General features: G+C 42.4%; 1 long non-coding RNA gene across 1 annotated transcript; it reads left to right on the top strand.

Annotated features, from left to right (window-relative positions):
* Window positions 1–442: 442 nt before the first annotated feature.
* On the top strand, window positions 443–940 carry LOC120324726. The gene is made up of 2 exons (XR_005566244.1): window positions 443–546; window positions 656–940. It is a non-coding gene; the product is annotated as an uncharacterized LOC120324726 (long non-coding RNA).
* The last annotated feature ends 17980 nt before the right edge of the window (window positions 941–18920 follow it).

Below are 18920 nucleotides of genomic sequence, written 5' to 3'. Positions count from 1 at the left end.
CATGTGGCGCCTCTATTTACAATCGCATGGGGCGGGGCTCCGACAGGCCGCGCCCCCGCCGGAGCGCCTCGTGACGGCGCTGGCGGGGTTCCCCTTTCCCCCGCCGTCCCGTGGCCGCGGGCGCGTCGCCAGCCCCGCGGGGAAAGCGCCAGGGGCGCCGGGGAGGCCGTGGGGGAGCCGCGGGGCCGGGGAGGCGGAGCGGGGGGAGCTGACCCTGCGCCTCCCGCCGTGATCTTGTTTACCGGGCGAGGTCGGCGGCGGGGCGGCCGTGCCAAGGTCCCGCCCCTCATTGGCTGCGGGGGGGTCCGGCCGTGGGCAGGAGCCAATGGGCGCCCGGGCCGCCGGGAGCGCGGGGCTGTGTCGGGGCGCCATTGCCCGCCCTGGGGGGCGCGGGGGTGGCCGGGGGACGCCGTGTGTTTGCACTCATTCGGGGAGGGCTGGCCTTCAATTACTGAGGGGGTCGTGCCACCGTCGGCGCAGAGACTACGTGGGTGTGCAAAGGGAACAAAATCAGATCCCAGCCCGCAGGGTTCAGGTTGTTCACATGTAGGTCGGGGCTGTGACCTGGGTTAATAGTGACCAAACACCTGAGGACAGCTGTGCTGGTGACGCACTGGTCCAGGGTCGGCATGTGGCCTTTATTTACTGTCTCTAGAGCTGACGGGAGAGGCGACTGACAGGACAGTGCTCTCGGGGGCAGCTCATCTTCCAGGTCACGGTCGATCCGGGAAAAGCCTGCTCACCTTTCCTCTTTGCTGGAGAGGGAGCCTGGATGTCCCGTGCTGCCTGGCCTTTTCCCAACACACCAACTCCACTAAGGGCAGGTTTTGCATAATGCATTGAAGAATGGAGTTAATGTCAGTGAAGGAGTTCCTGACCTTCTAAAACTTGGTCTGAAACAGCAGGAACGTGTGGCAATAAAACAACAATGCAAACACTGGCAAACAACTCCGTAGTCCAATTATTGTATGCATATTTCCACACACACACACAAACATGTAAACTTTTTTTTCAAGGGAAGGAAGATACGTTCCTAACAAGAAATTCAGATGTTTGGTTTAATAGGCAGAGGAGAACACTTTAGCTTGTAATTAGATTGGGACTTTTTAACTGTATCTCATTTTTTTCTCTTCCTAGTCATATCTGTTATCCCTGCTTATGGTTCTACTCCCACTGTACTTTATGTTTCATTATTTTATTGCTCCCTGTTTTATTATTTTATTGGGAGAGTTACTGGTTGTTTCTCCATTCAATATATTCTTGTTTACCACAATGATTGGATGTTGGCATATGAAATGTGAAATGAAGCAAAATGTAGAGCTCTAATAGCAGCAAATGTAATCACTTTGATTTTTGCTGTCCTTGCCAGAAGTTGAAAATCAAAAATAAATGTTGGTATTTTCTTTTGACTGTTTCAGCTTTGTTTGCCTGCAAGTTGCAGATGACTCAGAGAAGTGAAAATGTCATACAAATTTGTTTAAATCATGAAACCTGTAGGGATAGCCTTTGTTTTGTTTCACATTCTTCCTGAAGCCACTAATAAGTGGCAAGCAAGAATCTCAAAATTAACACTTTGCAAAAAAATCTAGGTCAGAAAAGTCCTCTGCACTAGGCAGATATTCTGGTTTATAAGGTCACTATTTCTATTGAATTGAGATACTTTATTTTAATCTGTTGTTGTGCTGAGCCTGCTTAGTATAAGTAACTTGAATATCCTTTGTAAGAAACATATTACACACCCTGTTTTGAACAGGGAAGAAGTCTACTAGGAATAATTTCTTTCATTTACATTAATTCTCTTTACAGCAACGCACTTTCTCATTGTTTTCCTGGTAGTTGTATGCAGTAAGGGATGAAAAAATATCTTACATATTCAGTTTAGCTCTGAACAAACAATACAACTTTAGTTGCAGGAAATATGGGAAACGTGTTGCCTTCCCCAATTGTTAAAAGGGCAAGGCTCCAGTAACTCAAAACCAGGATGTTTTTCAAATCAAAACAAACTTCCACAAGAATTTTACAAATTAGCAGTGCAATAATGAACAGGGGTTTCATTACTTCAATGAGCATCTGGAAGAAGTGTTTCTCCTTCATAATGCAAATTTGCTTCTTGCTCTTTGTTTTAATGGGTTATATATTACAGCAGGTTCTGAAAAATATGAATTTCCATTGCTGTAAACATAAACTATATCAGTCTGAAATAATTGTTAAGGATGTCCTGAATATTGAGCAAGACAGCTAAGTTTTATGTAACAATATATGAGGATTCATGGTCAGCCAAACTTCACATGAAGACTAGGCTGTGAAAATTGTAACCACTTCAAACAATGCCTCAGTCTGTCCCATCTCCAGCAGTGTTCTCACTTGATTTTTTCTCCAAACCACTATTTCCCCCTCCCCCTGAAACTCCTGTGCACGTGATAGTTTTAAGTGCAGGTGTTGGAGAACAGGGTTTTGATAGTGAAGGACAGTGCCAAATTCTGAACTGCAGTATTCATCAGAGGAGATCTCATTTCTGCTGCTTAGATATTTTAACTTTCCTCTTCTGAACTGCCCCAGAGCAAGTTTTGAAAGGCAGTAACAACACTTTCAGTTGCTCGGTTGCAGCAATGTTTTGCTGACTATGCTTAAGAATATGGAGCTGCATTAACGTTCTGCTTTTTTGCACAACAGATGGGTCCAGAAGAGTGGAATGAATGAATGCCAGATTCCTGTCCATTTGTCTCCTAGTAGCTCTCCATTGCAATCAGCTACCTTTCACCTCATGTTCCTTATGTCATCCCCCCAGCCGGAGACACAACATGCTGTACTTAGGTCAGAGCCAGGTTCCTGGTTAGCCAGCATACCTAATAACTGACCCGTGTTGCTGATGTCTAATAGAAGGTATCTTGGCTGCTTTTGCCCTGCCTTTTTCTCTGTAGGGACACAAATTTAAGGCTCTTTTTCCTAACACACCTGCCAACAAGTGCTGGAGATGCAATATGCTGTGCTGGGTTGAGTGCCCTCTCCTGACCAGCCAGAATATGTGATGACAACTGGTGTGGTTGCTCTCTCTAGTAGAGTGAATCTTGGCTGAGTTTCTCCTGCCTTTATTCAAGGTGGAGCAAAATTTGAATCTCTTCTCTCTAAATCACCTGCTAGTTTGTACAAAGTTTGTAAGGAGTTGATTATCTATTCAAATTTGTTTGAAATGGTTAGGAGGGATGGTTTGGCGAAAAGGTGAACAGGCAGCATTATCAAATTATTTTCCCTTGTGGAACCAGGCTAACATTTTCTGCTAAGGGCAAAGGCAGCTTCTAATTCAGCTTTTATAAGGAAGGGTAAATGATGACGCAGGATGAGCAGTAAGTCAAGGTGGAAATTAGTGGTAGCACTAGAACGTTTTGAATGTAAGCAGAAGGAATAGTCAGGTGACTGAAGAGCATGAGTTGTATTTGCAGGACTTTGTGAAATTTCCAGCAGTACCAAGGGCAAAGCACTTTCCCTCCACCTGCAGATGGGTCTGCATTTATGTAATGGGATTGTTACTTCAACCTACCGATACATTTGTTTTCTAAATATTTATGTGGCCCTTTGCATGGAAAAAAGGACAGAAATAGCATTACAAACAAGGGTCATATCTTCCCATTCTCATCTTTCTGTCACTCGATGCTGGTGCCGCAGGAGCTGTCGAGCTGCCAAGGGCTTCCAGTGTGGCCAAAATAGCCGAAGTAGGTGAAAGGTTGTGGAGGAGCACACAAACAGCCTGGCGTGCCTCTTCAGTAGTTCAGTGAGGGAAAGGTCCTGCAGCTGCTCCAACACTTGTGCAATCTCCCCTGCCCACTCACAACTTGCAAAAGTCAAGAGTACAGTAGCTGGATCATTTTACGGATGAAGCTGTGACCAGTCAGCAGCCTGCTTGGAGCTGTGGACACAAGGATGAGCATGGCAACTCAGCAGGTGTTGAGCAGGAAACACCCTTTTTCCTCATCCCCTGCCTTTGTTACCCGTGCCTGAAATTGTCTGTTAAATAGCTAGAGATTCTTCCATGACATTAACTGTGGGTATTTAAACTGGGAGTACAGAGATAAGCCTAGCCATGACAGAGATAGCAGAGAGGGAGAAGACTGTTTTGGTGCATAGCTCTACCCTTCAGGAAATAAAGCTAGGACTCAAACTGTGATAAAAGTATGACTCAAAAGCTTGTCACTAGAGCATGTAGAATTTAGGAGGCTGCTTGCTAAGTAGGAGAATAGTAATCTTCAGCCAAGTACTCCACTGCAGAGGAAATAAAGGTAAACTCTCAGTGTGGGCTGGCACTGGTCTAAAGTACATAGCTAGACAAAATAATGTCCTTTTCCAGCCTCAGCTGACTACCATAGCAGTTCTTGTGGAAGACCATGTGGCATCCTCTATGACAACTGCTGATGCAGAGGAAAAGAAAGAGGACAGGCGTTATCAGGACAGCTGCCACTTTGTGCCGTGGCTGCCTTTACTGTGAACAGCCCTGCTCTAGAGAAGAGCACCTGGGAAAAGATGGACACCTTGTGAGAAGCCAGGGGGAAAAAAGTGAATGTTACTAAAATAATACAGCTTTTAAGGTCTAAATATGTTTCAGCAGAATCAGAAAACAGTTATATTTTTCTGTAAGAATATAGGAATGGAGCTAGTGTAACAAGAGGTCTCAATTTAAAAGTTTTGGATTAGATGTCTTAAGAAACACCAGAAATACCTCATTCTGAGAAGGAGTTCTAGTTTCACCTGTAGCCTTTACATGAGTCATGGGCCTTGAACTGGTACACATACTGCTTTTGTTTTTCTGAGTGGACAACTCTGGGTGAAATGAGATGTTTTTGCTAAATCTTCCATCAGATGTGCTTGATACTGTTGACTGTAGTGGGACAATTGGTAAACTGGATGTGGTGGCTTGAGTTTCTGCTCACACCCGTAGCCTTGAATTGTTACTTTAGGTTCTTTTGTCTGAGGCTGATCTTAGAAAGCATTCTGTTTCCCCAGTTGTTCCATCTCAGCATTTCTTTCATCAGATATCAGAGTTTATTTTCTTTTAGTGTCCACATGATAGGAACCTGAATGAGAAGTTTAGCCTAGGAAATATTAAACCAGGACAACAGACATCTTTTAGAAGAGGGTTCTGTATGGTGTTATCTGACCACCCTTTCAAAAGAGTTTATGGTATCTCTGGAATGCCGCTTCTCCCTAGTGCTTTGGATGGGAAGTTTATTTTCTGTTTGCAACATCCTGACTATTATCACTGAAGTGTGATTTCACAGATACTAATCAGTTGTTCTCACAAAGACTGAGTTTCCATAACGTACTTTACAGAAGATATTTACACAGTAGATCTGTTGGAGTTTTCTTAACTGATGGAATGTATAGCCACAGGCTAGGCTATAATACTTGTGTTAAATACGAAAATGTAGCTTGTGTATTAAAATAGTTCTGATAGACAGTCAGTACGATAAAAAATGTTGCACTGCACAATTAAAATGGTTTGCCTTTGAGTCCGAGTAAGTGAAAAATATTTTTGTGTCTTGTAACTAACGGGTATCTAATGATGGGTAAACTGTCAATGCAACGTTGCTGGGACATCAAGAACAGCTTAAACAAGGAAAGTCTCCCTCTCTCCATTAATTGTGGAACTGTTTCAATCTCGTGGTATACTAGACAAAACTCATGGAGTTTCACTATGCAGTGTTAGTATGTTTTCTTTTTACTGTAATGCTTTTAGTATTATTTATTACTGTATCAACTTTGGTATTTTCAATACATTTTTCAAAGTAGTGCTCCTCTAATAGTCACTGAAATGAAAACCAAAATCATCAGTGCTATGGTGGTACTTGATTTCCAAGATTTCTGTTTAACTAGAGTGAATAAAAACCTACACTAGTTTAATATTTCTTAATTTCACTTGTTGAAATTACACCAATATTCTGAATTAACTGTGGTGGTTATATTTATATGCAAGCATTCATGAACATACATTTAATTTAGTTTCTACATTGGAAAAGACCCCTAGATATTAAAAAATACTGAAGGAACAAAGAAGAGTTTTAACTGATGTAGTTACCTGTTTAAAAGTTCAAAATGTGTGCAGATACAAATCTTGATTCCCTATGATCTGGAATATAATATCTGTGTACAAATAATCAGCAATAAGTTTGCAGGCTTTGGTTTCAAAGCCACTTTTGAAAGAAAATATTTTAAAATACTCACAGTAGGATACAGTCTGTGAAATAGAGTTGAAAAATATCTTTGTTGTGAGACCAATTGAATTACAAATTTAGTTCGAAAAAATTCTGTTATTAACAAGATAGATTTTCACTGCCCCAAACCAGATCATTAATATATTTAAGATCTCCATTTATGCCTGAAAAGAAACAGTGTTGTTTCCTCTTACACACTTACACAACTACTGTTGAAGTTTGAATTCTCAAGTCTTCCATTTTTGGGCTAATCATTATTAATACATATTAAAGTAAGATTGAATATTTAGGGATTTCCTCATTCCCAGAAAGAAATGTAAGCTTGCTCTCTGTTTCATGCAGTACTGGAGAAATGTTATAAAATTTTAATATTCACATCAAGAAATAAATCTAATGTGAACCACCAGAAGATACTCTGGTAATAAGAGAAAACTTAGTAATCACCACAAGAGCCCTTGCTAGTTTTCAGCAAGTGCTGAGAGGGAGAGCAGTGCTTTTATTATTGGCAACTCCCTATATGCTGAAGCTTAAGAAACAGTAATAAGAATGTTATCCAAGAAGCAACCTGGGATTTAATTGGAGGAAGATGCTTAAACAGATATTGCATGGGTGTGTTGCCATACTGAAGAAAACATGTATATCTACATATTGCCTCTCATATATGGAAACAGTCTTTAAATTGTAAGCATTTATGTTAAAAAAGTCAAATCAATATCAAGAATCTTAGTTGGGATGCTTCTTTAAGGCCTCGGGGCAAAAACAGATATTTAGCAAAATTGAACAAATAAAGACATTTCTATCACATTTCTCATTAAAAAAAAATCTTAGTCAAACCTTCATTACAGTTTTACTCTTCTTGTGAAGTACAGTAAATGGATATGGTATTTGCCCTTTCCATGAGAAAGATTTAAAAAAGTGTTGGATTGCATTTTGAAAAGCAGTCTAATTCTGCGTGAGCACTTCTGGCTGCTTAATAAAAGCTTCAAGACCTTGCAGCTCTGAGGGATTTCAGTCAGAGTTACGAGCCCATAGCACCTTGAGAAATTTGGTGCTAGGTCTGACCAACATCCTGAATTTAACTCTACTGTTGAAAATGCGGGATAAATTTCCACCCCAAGTCACCCAAAGAGACCAGTTAAAGCATTTTGACTCCAAAAATTTTCTCTTTCAAATAAAAAGGGGATGTGTGCTCTGTGTAGCCATTCCTGGAGAAATTTATCTAATATTGTACTTTTGAAACATCCAGATAATTCTAGTCCTTTACAGTCAGTTCATGTTTCAAATCTTGTGCCAAATGCTCAGATGCCTTGGAGTAGAGAAGACCCAGAGGGAACACATAAAATTATATAGGAAAGGCACCAATTCACTCTTGCTGAGGAGTAATTTGGTTTGTTTTAGTAACCTGTGAAGTACTTCTGTGAAATGATGAACTTTAAGGAAACTGTAAGGAGTGTGATTATTGATATGTGCTGTGGGTGACCTTTATGTGCTGAAAAGATCATGAGGTAGTAAAGACAAAAAAATTACAACCTTCTTTCCTTCTTCTCTCTAATGGTCTGAAATTGAAAAATTGAATCTATTGAACCCCAGTTAAAGTTAAGACAGCCAAATAAAACAAGGCTACAACCTGTAACTTGCAGTTTTCCAGGTATGTAATTTATATACCTTAGAGACTAAATGTTCCTGCTTGGGGGAGTTGTGACTTGCCACCCTCACTTGAACATAAATCACTTCATGTTATTTCCATCCATTCACTACCTCTTCCATTAACTTTCCCCTCTGTGGTGAAGAAGCATATTCCAACATTTCAAAGGAATAGATAAAGTCATACGTGCAGATCATCCAAAGTTTTTTGTCCTGATTCTTTTCTCAGTACTGTGATAAGGGCTGTGTGCCTTGCTCTCTTTCCTACTTCTCAGTATTTTTCTGGCTTGTCTTTTCTTGCTGTTTGTGTTAATATACTCTAAACTGTCAGCATTATCGAATTTGTCGTGGTATTGGTCATCTTGCAGGATATGGTTAATGCTTTAGCGTCATAGCTCCTGGCATTACAGCAATATGTAGCAGGTAACGTTTCAAATGCATTAGCTATGCAAGTGACCTTTTAACTCTCCTTAAGAGCATCTCACAGTTGTTCTGAGTCAGCGTGCCTTTACCACAGTAGTCTGGGGGTGGCATTTTAAGTATCATTTGTCATCTCGATAAGGGACCAAAAATGCAGTAACATGCCACTGGGTATGCCCTATGACACAGATACTGCCTGAGTGTGCTAGATGCTGGGAAATGCTGAAGGGGGCCCAGACCAGAGCCAGAATAGCATTGTTTTCCTTGAAGTACATATCCTCTAACAATTCCTCCATAACCACATCAGTTGAAAAGTTTTTTCCAAAGCATCCTTTGGGTGGGGATCCTGTCTGGTCCTGTCCTGTTTCACTCTTTTCGTTGCAATAAACATGTCTTCCAGAAGTACACTGAGCAACATGACTAGCATTAAGGTACACAATTGCCTTATTCTTCCTTTTTTTTTTTTTCCATTAGAAAAGTTATTAACTTTTGCATTTTTAAAAAATTAATTATATGTCTGATACATTGCTTACAGCATGGTCAAAAGGATGTGTTTTCCAGTTCTAGTAAAGTGTATGGACTGTCTGAACCCAACTGCTGCGTGTTGATTTGGCCTTGATTTGGCCTAAGATAAAGCCTTTATGCTTGCAAAACAGATTTATTCTGTGTTACGACTGAGAAACTGGGCTGTCACCAGCAGGGTGCAACCCAGATTTTCAAATGCTTTTTAAAATATTTGTGTGTCTGACAGCTGATCTGTGTATCTGAAAATGTGTTAAGGAGAGATTGTTTACAGGAAAGGACAGGCTTGGTGTGCTCACTAACTCCTGCTTTGCTGAAGAACTGGCTGTAATGTTCTGTACCCAGAGTTCAGATAACAACTCATGAGTTCTCGTATGAGGAAAGTGGATGATTTGCAGCAGGTTGGTGTGAAATCTTGCCAGCTGCAAATACTGTTATTTATTATACATAGATAACCGCAGTGTGAGATATTAGAGGGAATTGCTGGAACATCCTTGAAATGATGGGTTAACTTTTCAGCAAGAAGGAAGTTGTACATGTGTTATTTCCAGTTACTGGATAGTGTGTGAATGACTATGAATGAAGTTCTAATCCAATGTCCACTGCATTCAGTTAAATGTCTCCAGTCATTTCAGCTGTAGTCTTCAGTGGGAAACGGATCAAACCTCTCTGTAAGACAGTTAGTGGCAAAATGCACACTGAAAGGAAAAAGTCAGGTTTTGGCTTCATATTTTAAATTTTTCAATAATTTTAAAAAACTTTCAGAAGAGCATTTTTTAAGTCTGATTTGCCCCTGTTTGGTTTCCTACATTATGCATAGATTAATTCAAGTAGTTGATACTTTTTTTGTTATGACTGTCAGGAAGTCAGTGACCTAGGCCACCTTTGTAGCAAGAAAAAATAAAAAGCATTCTTATTCTTGTTTTGAAATCCTTTTCTCTGTGTGCTTGTGGTGGGATGAGGCAGTTTATTTAAAACAAAAGCAAAGTGAAAGATAGCAGGATTTATTCTCTACTTCCCATCAGCAGCGATGGGCAGCCACTCCCGAAAAGCAGGGCTCCAGCACATGTAACAGTTCCTCAGCAGGCAGCCATTGGAGATAATGAATGCCTGCCTTCCTGCTCCTTGCCTTAGCTTTTATATCTGAGCTGACGTCACATGGTCTGGAATATCCCTTTGGCCAGTTTGGGTCAGCTGGCCTACTTGTGTCCCCTCCCAGGATCTTACCCTCAACTGAGGAAGGAATGTTACAGTGCTGATGCTGTGCTCAGCAGTAGCCAAAACACTGGTGTGTTATCAACACCCTTCTAGCTACCAATGCAAAGCACTGTGAGGGCTACTCAGCCAGCCCCAGTACAGTGCTCTATTCTTTCTGGCTAAAATAAGCAATACTTTGGTTTTAAAAATGCTGTGCCACTGTCATGTCCATCATTGTTCATGGACTGTCAGAGGAGAGAAGCATGGGATAGCTGAATTGAGAGAGACCAGCCGGGAGATCAGGTGCCAGGAACCAGGAGGAAGAAAAGAAGGTCCCCATGTGAGGACCAACATCTAAGTGCACTCTGTGGTCAGGAGAGAACTGTCTGACTCTTCTCCACTGCCTGTCTCTTCTTCACTGAGCCATCCCAGGCACGTCCATACAGTACAACTCCTAGGACAGATATCCCATAGAGTCGTCCTACAAGGCCTTTTTAGCATTCATGCCACCTATATGTAGGAGTCTGATTAGCTGTTGCTGTTACACTTGAGCACCTCATAGGTAATGACTGAGAAGAGATGGTCTTGCAGGGTTTTTTGGTTATTGGGCGGGGAGACGAAACTGAAAGAAAAAGTGGACTTAAGACCTGTACTCAAATAAGCTTAGTCAAAAGACAGGACATGGATTGTAAGTGCTGCACACTTGATTCCTAGCAAGACATGCAACCCTTCTTCTTTGCTCCTGTTAAAACATCTTGATATTCCTTACTGTCTCAGACTTTGGATGGATGCTCTTGCTATCAGCATGAACAATGGCTTTTATCCATGGCTCAGTGATGTATGGATGTTTAGAAAACTCCCTATACATTTTGCAGGTGTAACTCTGTGGCCTGCATTACCTTAAATTTTGAAACTGGGTTCTCACGAGGAAATCAGATGCATACCACTTCAGTCCAGACAGTAAGACCTGGTGAAACATGAGCAAAAGTCCTTAAGGCCCTTCAAAGAATTGCATAAATTATGTGTCCTATAACAACAGTCTCTAGCTCTAAGCTAAACAAAATTCTTTGAAAGGTTTTCCCACTCCACTCTGGCATTTTGTGTTAGCTCCCAGATCAAGACTGTCAGCTTTCTGCACAGTCAATATCTGGAGAGAACAGCCCACAGATACCTTTTGCCACTGCCTGCAGACATCAAGTCTGAAAATCTAAGTCAGCGAAGGCATCTCTCATTGTAGAGTGGTATCCAAAATGATCAGAAGCTGAAGATTTCTTAGAAGCAAAAGTGGTCTGAGCAGACCGACACAAAGAAAGAATCTAAGATGACTTGACTGCCTCTTTAGAAAGATTAGAGGAGAGGACACAAACATAGCTGACCTCCCTCTTTGTGCTGGCTTAGGAATGGTCCCTGGAATATTATGAGAGTTGGTGTCCTTAGAAGCCAGTGATGACGCCTTGAGTTTTGCTTGAGGTTTGGCACCTCTATGCACTTCTTAGTAGGGTAGGGAATAGGGATGATTTGGGTGAGAGGGTGTCTGAATGGAAGACCTTGTGCCTTGTCCTTTGGGGAAGTTGTTTTTCAGTCAGCTGCACACAGACACCATTTGGCACAGGGGATATTGAGGGATGGGAGAGCTCTGCTCAGCAGTGAAGAGAGAACAGTAGGCATGGGTGAAGTAAGGGCTGGACTTGAAAGGCACTGGAGGCGTGCTTTTGTGTGAACCCCTGTACCAAGGACTTTACAGATTGGGATGGGGTTGGACTGAGTGTGAAAGGCTGGTGGGTTTCAGGTGGGCAGTAGAACCTCAGTCCCATCTCTCACTTCCCTTGGGCAATGTTCAGCACTGTGTTCAGAGTCAGCATCCGATGCTTTATACTAGGGCAGATAGTGATGTTAGAATTAGGGTGAGTGTTACGGTTAGGGAAAGGAAGGATGAAAAGAAAATTGAAAAAAACCTAGATACCATCGTGTCCTGTGTGACATGCTGGGCCATGGTCAGGTCTGGTGTTGACAGTGTACTCAGTGTACTCAGTGTACTCATATTTTCTTATGGGCACTAGTCACTTTGCTATTTATACTTAAAGGATTATTTCAGATTTATGTTTAGGGACAGAAAGAAACCCAGGGTGGTTTTATATTGCATATATAATTTAGAGTCCAGATGAGATTTGATATCCATACAGGCCAATGGTTGGTGACTGATTCCTGTGAAAACTTTAGTCACAAAGTGAACAGTAAGATTTTTGAAGATACCAGTTTTCTATAAATATAAACTCAAGTGACTTCTTTTTCTTGGCAGTGTATTAGAGACAACTGACCCTCTACAAAAAACTTCAGTGCAGTTCTGCACTGGAGATGTAATGTGTTTAGGACAAGGAACAAGGTAGTATATTAGTATATGATTATTATCTGCTTTCCAAAGCAAACAGGTTTGAGCATTTGAACTAAGTCTAGACATAATTGGAACCTGCATGACATAAACACAAAGCTACCTAGCTCATGTAAATAGAAATTTGTTATTTTAAGGAAGATATGAAAGAGGTGTAAACATAGCTCAGACTACTTAGTTTCTCTCAGGCACATGGCAGTTGTAGTTATGGTTCATAAGAAATAGCCTGTTTATGAAAACTAGGCAGCAGTACAACTCCCCTCTTTTATTCTGGGAAACAGTACTTAAATATCATATTGCGACCAAACATAATAAAATGAGAAATTTTACTATTCCGTGGACATCTTCCCCTCCCTATGGCTGAATTCATTGAAGACACATTGTTTTTCTTATTTGTGAAGTGTAAACCTTTCCATAACACATAATTTTTTTCCCACTATGGAAAGAAACAAGTCCTGATTCATTGGCATTTGTCTGAGAACTTGACGTGGCTACACATGGCCAAGTATCCACGTGCAGCACAATTTGTGTTTTGGGTCTGAGCAGGGGTGGTAAGGGAAAACATGATACAGGTGTACAGAAATAGACTGGGTATTTCAGATTCTAAGCAAGTCGTCAGATCTAATCTAGGCCTCTGGTAGAGCTAAACCACTTTTCTCATTTAACAAGGACAAATTCTGTTATATTCTGTGGGAAAATGCTATAGAGTTGAAAATTAAAACTTGCATAGGAACTGAAAATAGTTTTTCTGAAATTATTCTATACATTCAAGTTTTCCATCTAAAATTAAATAAAAGGAAATGTTTTTAGAAGTGACAAATGCCTTTTATATGACCAAGTTTCTGGGAGTGCAGCTCAAAACATCTTAAATGGACAACTAATCCTTCTTTCAGAAAGTTGACTTCCAGACTTAAACCGAGCAGACAGACACTACTGTATCCCCAGTCCTTGGCATAGTGAAAATATCTGCTAGGGAAGCTGCTGCCAGACAGAAAGGCTCATTCTTCCTGACCCAGAAAAACTAAGTTTCTGCTAAATGCTTTCAACTAGACTTTGCTCCTGAAATGGTGAAAATCTTGGTGCAAACATGATTTATGTAGCTGCTAGAAGAACTCTATGTTGTGACCATTCTTGGTAAATAATCAGAGAGAAAACTTGGGATTTGGCAAACACCCTAACTTAATTGTATTCTAGTAAATGACAAAAAAAGAAAGCAAAATTTTGTAAAAATAAGAGTTGTTTTGTCTAGAGAGCAAAAGGTTTTGAAATGGGCACTAGATATTATTGAATTTGAGGACTTCTGGCTTTGTTCTTTGAGACATGCCATCCCAGCAGATTTCTGTGGAAGTGCTGGATGTCATGACAGCGAACCCAGCCTAGGTTAGATTTGCCTGTGGGCATTCTCTGAGCTCAAGGAGGTGGCCTATTGAGATCCTGAAATGTTTTCTTCTTATAGTGCTGATCCTTTCTTTTGCCTCGTTGCTTTCAGTCATCGCTAAGACTCCTATTTACAGTTTTTATTTTTCTTTGTGTTCAATGTTTGTAGTTGGCCATTTGAATGTATTTGGTCTTAACTAAAAAATAATTTTTTAAATGTTACTTTGAATCATAGTTGAAGATTTCTGAACAAAAGTAGCAATTATTCAAGAAAAGTCTTCAGGCTATTTTAATGGCACTTTTAATTTTACTTTTGCCTTTTAGATTTCTGCAGTGTATATCTATGTCACCAAATATACGAAACCAACCTATCATAGTCTTATTATGTATTACCAACAGATAGCTTTACAGAGTGTGGTAATTACTTAGGAATTTACTTTATTGCAAATTCTAGAAAAATAATCTTTGCTTTTCCTGAACATTTTGTCCACTATTTTCCTTATTATTTGCAGGCCATCTCGTGTTTCTGATGGTGGCAGTGATGGCTAAAAATGAAACATGAATCTTAGCTGCAGCACACATAATATTAAAACATAGTAGAAAGGGTCCACTCCCAAGTCCAGTCCCTATGCACAAAGAAATGATTCTCAGATGACATGGCTAAAGGAATCTCGGATAGTTCTATGGATTCTGCACAAAGGACTGCCAAAGTCACAGAAGTCAGTTCATGTCAACAAGGTAAAACGTATTGCATAACAAGTTCAATATACAGCGCGGATTTAGATAGTGTTATCTGCAAAGTAATAATGGTAACAACACTAAAGGACATAAACAAGCCAGGATGTTCCTGGAGGGCGTTTATGATAGCTCCCTCCTCCAAGGCTCCAAGTGATAGAGAAGCCAATTAGGAGAGGTGCACTGCTGGACCCCATACTCACCAAGGAGGGGCTTGTTGGGGATGTGGAGATCAAAGACAGCCTTTTGTGTAGGCCAGCCTGCAGTGAGATGGTGGAATTGAGGATCCCAAGGGCAGGGAGAGTGGAAAAACAAGGTCACGACTCTGGGCTTCAGGAGAACAGACTTTGGCCTCTTCAAAGATCTTGGAAAAGTGCTGTGGGATAAGGCCCTGGAGGAAAGGTGGGGCTAAGAAAGCTGATAAATGTTGAAGAATTACCTCCTACAAACTCGAGAGAGTTCCATTCCAGAGAAAAAGAACTCAGACAAAAATGCCAAGAGGGCCATGTGGATCAAGAAAGAGCCTCTGACCAAACTCAAACACAAAAAGGATGCAAGAACGGGTAACCTGGGAGGAATACAGAAACATCGTCTGAACATTTATGGATGAAGCTTGGAAAGCTAAAACCCAAATGGATTTGAATCTGGTCAGGGGTGATGAAGACAACAAGAAAGGTTTCTATGAGTACATGGCCGACAAAAGAAAGACTAGGAAAAATGTGGGCACATTGCTCAGTGAGATGGAGTATCTGGCTACTGGGGCATGGAAAAAGTTGAGGTACTGAATGCCTTCTTTGCTTCTGTCTTTACTAGCAACACCAGCCTTCAAGAATTCCAGGTCCTGAAGACCAGGAGGAAAGATTGGATCAAGGAACAGGTACCCTTGGTGAAAGAGGATCAGATCATGGAATACTTAAACAAACTGGACATATATGAATCCATGAGCCTTAATGGGATGCATCTACAAGTGCTGGAGGGAGGTGGCAGATGTCTTTGTGAGGCCACTCTCAAAAATCTTTGATGGGAGAAGTAGGAAAGCTATGATGTAGTCGCCATCACAGAAACACGGTGGGATGACTCGCATGACTGGAGTGCTGCCATGGATGGCTACAGGCTCTTCAGAAGGGACAGGCAAGGTAGGAGAGGTGGAGGGGTGGCTCTATATGGTAGAGAGTCTCTTGTCTCTGTAGAACTTGAAGTCAATAATGATAAAGTTGAGTGCCTGTAGATCAGAATCAGGGTGAAGGACAACAAGGCTGACATCCTGGTGGGAGTCTGTTATAGACCATCCAACCAGGATGATGAGGGTGATGAATTATTCTACAAGCAGCTGCCGGATGTCTCAAAATCACCAGCCCTTGTTCTTGTGGGTGACTTTAACCTGCCAGATGTCTGCTGGAAACTCAACACAGCAGAGAAGAGACAATCTAGGAGATTCCTAGAGTGTATGGAGGATAATTTCCTACTCCAACTGGTAAATTAACCTACCAGGGTGGGGCCCCACTAGACCCGCTATTCACAAACAGAGAGGGGCTGGTGGGAGATGTAGTGGTCAGAGGCCGTCTGGGGCACAGTGACCATGAAAAAATAGAGTTTTCAATATTCAGGGATGCAAAAAGAGCCATCAATAAAACCTCTATGCTGGACTTCTGGAGGGCAGATTTCAGGCTATTCAGAAGACTGGTTCAGAGGGTACCTTGGGAAACAGCCCTTGAAAACAAAGGGGTCCAGGAGGGATGGACATGCTTCAAGAAGGAAGCATGAAGCACAGAAGCAGGCTGTCCCAGTCTGCTGAAAGGCAGGCTGGCAGAGAAGAGGGCCAGCCTGGCTTAACAGGGAGATTTTAAAGGAAATTAGGGGAAAAAAGAGAGCTTACTGACTATGGAAAAAAGGGCTGGCTACTCATGAAGAGTTTAGGAATATAGTTAGGTCATGTAGAAAGAAAATTAGAGAGACAACCTTCTTTGCCTCAGTTTTCAACAGTAAGACAGATTGTCCTCAGGACAACTGGCTTCTGGAGCTGGTAGACAGAGACAGGAAGCTGAATAGCCCCCCTGTAATCCAGGAGGAAACAGTTAGCGACCTGCTGAGCCACTTTGATCCTCACAAGTCTATGTGACCAGATGGGATCCATCCTAGGGTGAGGAGGGAGCTGGCAGAAGAGCTCGCCAAGCCTCTCTCCATCATCTACCTGGCTCACTGGGGAGGTCCCAGATGATTGGAAGTTGGTGAATGTCATGCTGATCCACAAGAAGGGCTGGAAGGAAGACCTGGGAAACTACAGGCCCGTCAGCCTGACCTCAGTGCCTGGCAAGGTGATGGAGCAGATCATCCTATGTGCAATCACACAGCACCTACAGTATGGACAAGGGATCAGACCCAGCCAGCATGGGTTTAGGAAGGGCAGGTCCTGTCTGACCAACTTGATCTCCTTTTATGACCAGGTGACCTGCCTGGTGGATGAGGGGAAGGCTGTGGATGTGGTCTACCTGGACTTCAGCAAAGCTTTTGACACCATCTCCCATGGCATACTCCTGAAAAAGCTGGCAGCCCACGGCTTGCACAGGGGCACTCTGCTGGGTTAGGAACTGGCTGGAGGGCTGGGCCCAGAGAGTAGTGGTGAACGGTGCTGCATCCAGTTGGTGTCCAGTCACTAGTGGTGTTCCCCAGGGATCAGTGTTGGGCCCAGTTCTGTTTAATACCTTCACTGATGATCTGGGGATTGAATGGGGGATCCCCACTGATGAGGGGATTGAATGTACCATGAGCAAATTTACAGATGACATCAAGCTGGGGGGGCGTGTTGATCTGCTGGAAGGCAGGAGGGCTGTGAAGAGGGACCTGGACAAGCTGGAGAGATGGTCTAATTCCAGTGGGATGAGGTTCAACAGGGCCAAGTACCAGGTCCTGCACTTTGGCCAAAACAACCCCAAGCAGTGCTACAGGCTGGGGACAGAGTGGCTGGAGAGCAGCCAGGCAGAAAGGGACCTGGGAGTTTGGATTGACAGGAAGCTGAACATGAGCCAGCAGTGTGCCCAGGTGGCCAAGAAGGCCAATGGCATCCTGGCCTGTATCAGGAACAGTGTGGCCAGCAGGACCAGGGAAGTGATTCAGTGCTGGTGAGGCCACACCTGGAGTACTGTGTCCAGTTCTGGGCCCCTCAGTTCAGGAAGGATATTGAGGTGCTGGAGCAGGTCCAGAGAAGAGCAACGAGGCTGATGAAGGGACTTGAGGGAGCTGCAGTTGTTCTGCCTGGAGAAGGGGAGGCTCAGGGGAGACCTCATCACTCTCCACAACTACCTGAAAGGAGGTTGTAGCCAGGTGGGGGTTGGTCTCTTTTTCCCAGGCAACCAGCAGTAGGACACAAGGGCATGATCTTAAGCTCTGCCAGGGCAAGTTTACATTGGATATTAGGAAGAAATTTTTTACAGAGAGAGTAATGAGACATTGGAATGGGCTGCCCAGGGAAGTGGTGGATTCACTATCCCTGGAGGTTTTCAAGATGAGACTGGATGTGGCACTTAGTGCTGTGGTCTAGTTAACCATGGCAGTGTTGGGTCAAGGTTGGACTTGATGATCTCGGAGGTCTTTTCCAATTGGGTTGATTCTATAATTCTATGATGATCTGCAAACTCGCTGAGGGTGCCCTCTGTCCTGTCTCCAGACCACTGATGAAAATGTTGAACAGTATTAAACCCAGCACTGACCCCTGAGGTACACTGTTAGTTCCTGGCCTCCAACTAGACTCCATGCCACAGAAGTTCAGTTTTCAGAGTACCTCACTGTCTGCACATCCAGGCCATGCTTCATTGGGTTCTCCGTAAAGATCTTATGAGAGACAGTGTCAGAGGCCTCACTGCAGTCCAGGTATCTGCCGCTCTGTCCTTGTTGTTGTACTTTTTTTATACTTTGCCTCTAATTTCTATTTGTAACTCCCTCACCATGGCTACCAGGCTGGCAGAGCTAAGTGCACCAGTACACAGAGTTTTCAAAAAAGTGCCCTTCTCAAAGAGTGGACCAGTTCCACTACAGTTTTAAAGCCTTTAACTGAGAAGTGTAAGAGAGTTGGCAAAATTATCCCTCAATCCTTCGGCAACATGAGCCTGCTGTCCTGCTGCTCTGACGGAGTGAATTGTGTCCCTGCCACCTAGTGGCATCATGTCACTGTCTGATACTTACTTTATGATGATACTCACACTTTTATGAGGTGTTTTAGTTTTCTTTTTTTTTGCATTAAACCCCTTTGTAGTAATTGAAGATCAAGCATCAATCAATGTCTAGAGTCTAAATGGAAGTTCTTATGTATAATGAGAAGCCTGAATAAATAGGAGGATCGAGAATACTGAATAACGGTATTTTACTAGCAGTGTATTAAATACATCAAAACACCAGTATTTGAACAAACTCAAAATACAGAGGTGAATAAGGAAACA

The sequence above is a fragment of the Pipra filicauda genome, unplaced genomic scaffold (genome assembly GCF_003945595.2).
Source record: "Pipra filicauda isolate LSUMZ 115617 unplaced genomic scaffold, ASM394559v2 scaffold66_size7647185_pilon, whole genome shotgun sequence".
Lineage (NCBI taxonomy): Eukaryota > Metazoa > Chordata > Aves > Passeriformes > Pipridae > Pipra > Pipra filicauda.
The sequence above is the reverse complement of the archived record's forward strand: the minus strand, read 5'-3'. Positions and strand labels throughout refer to the sequence as shown.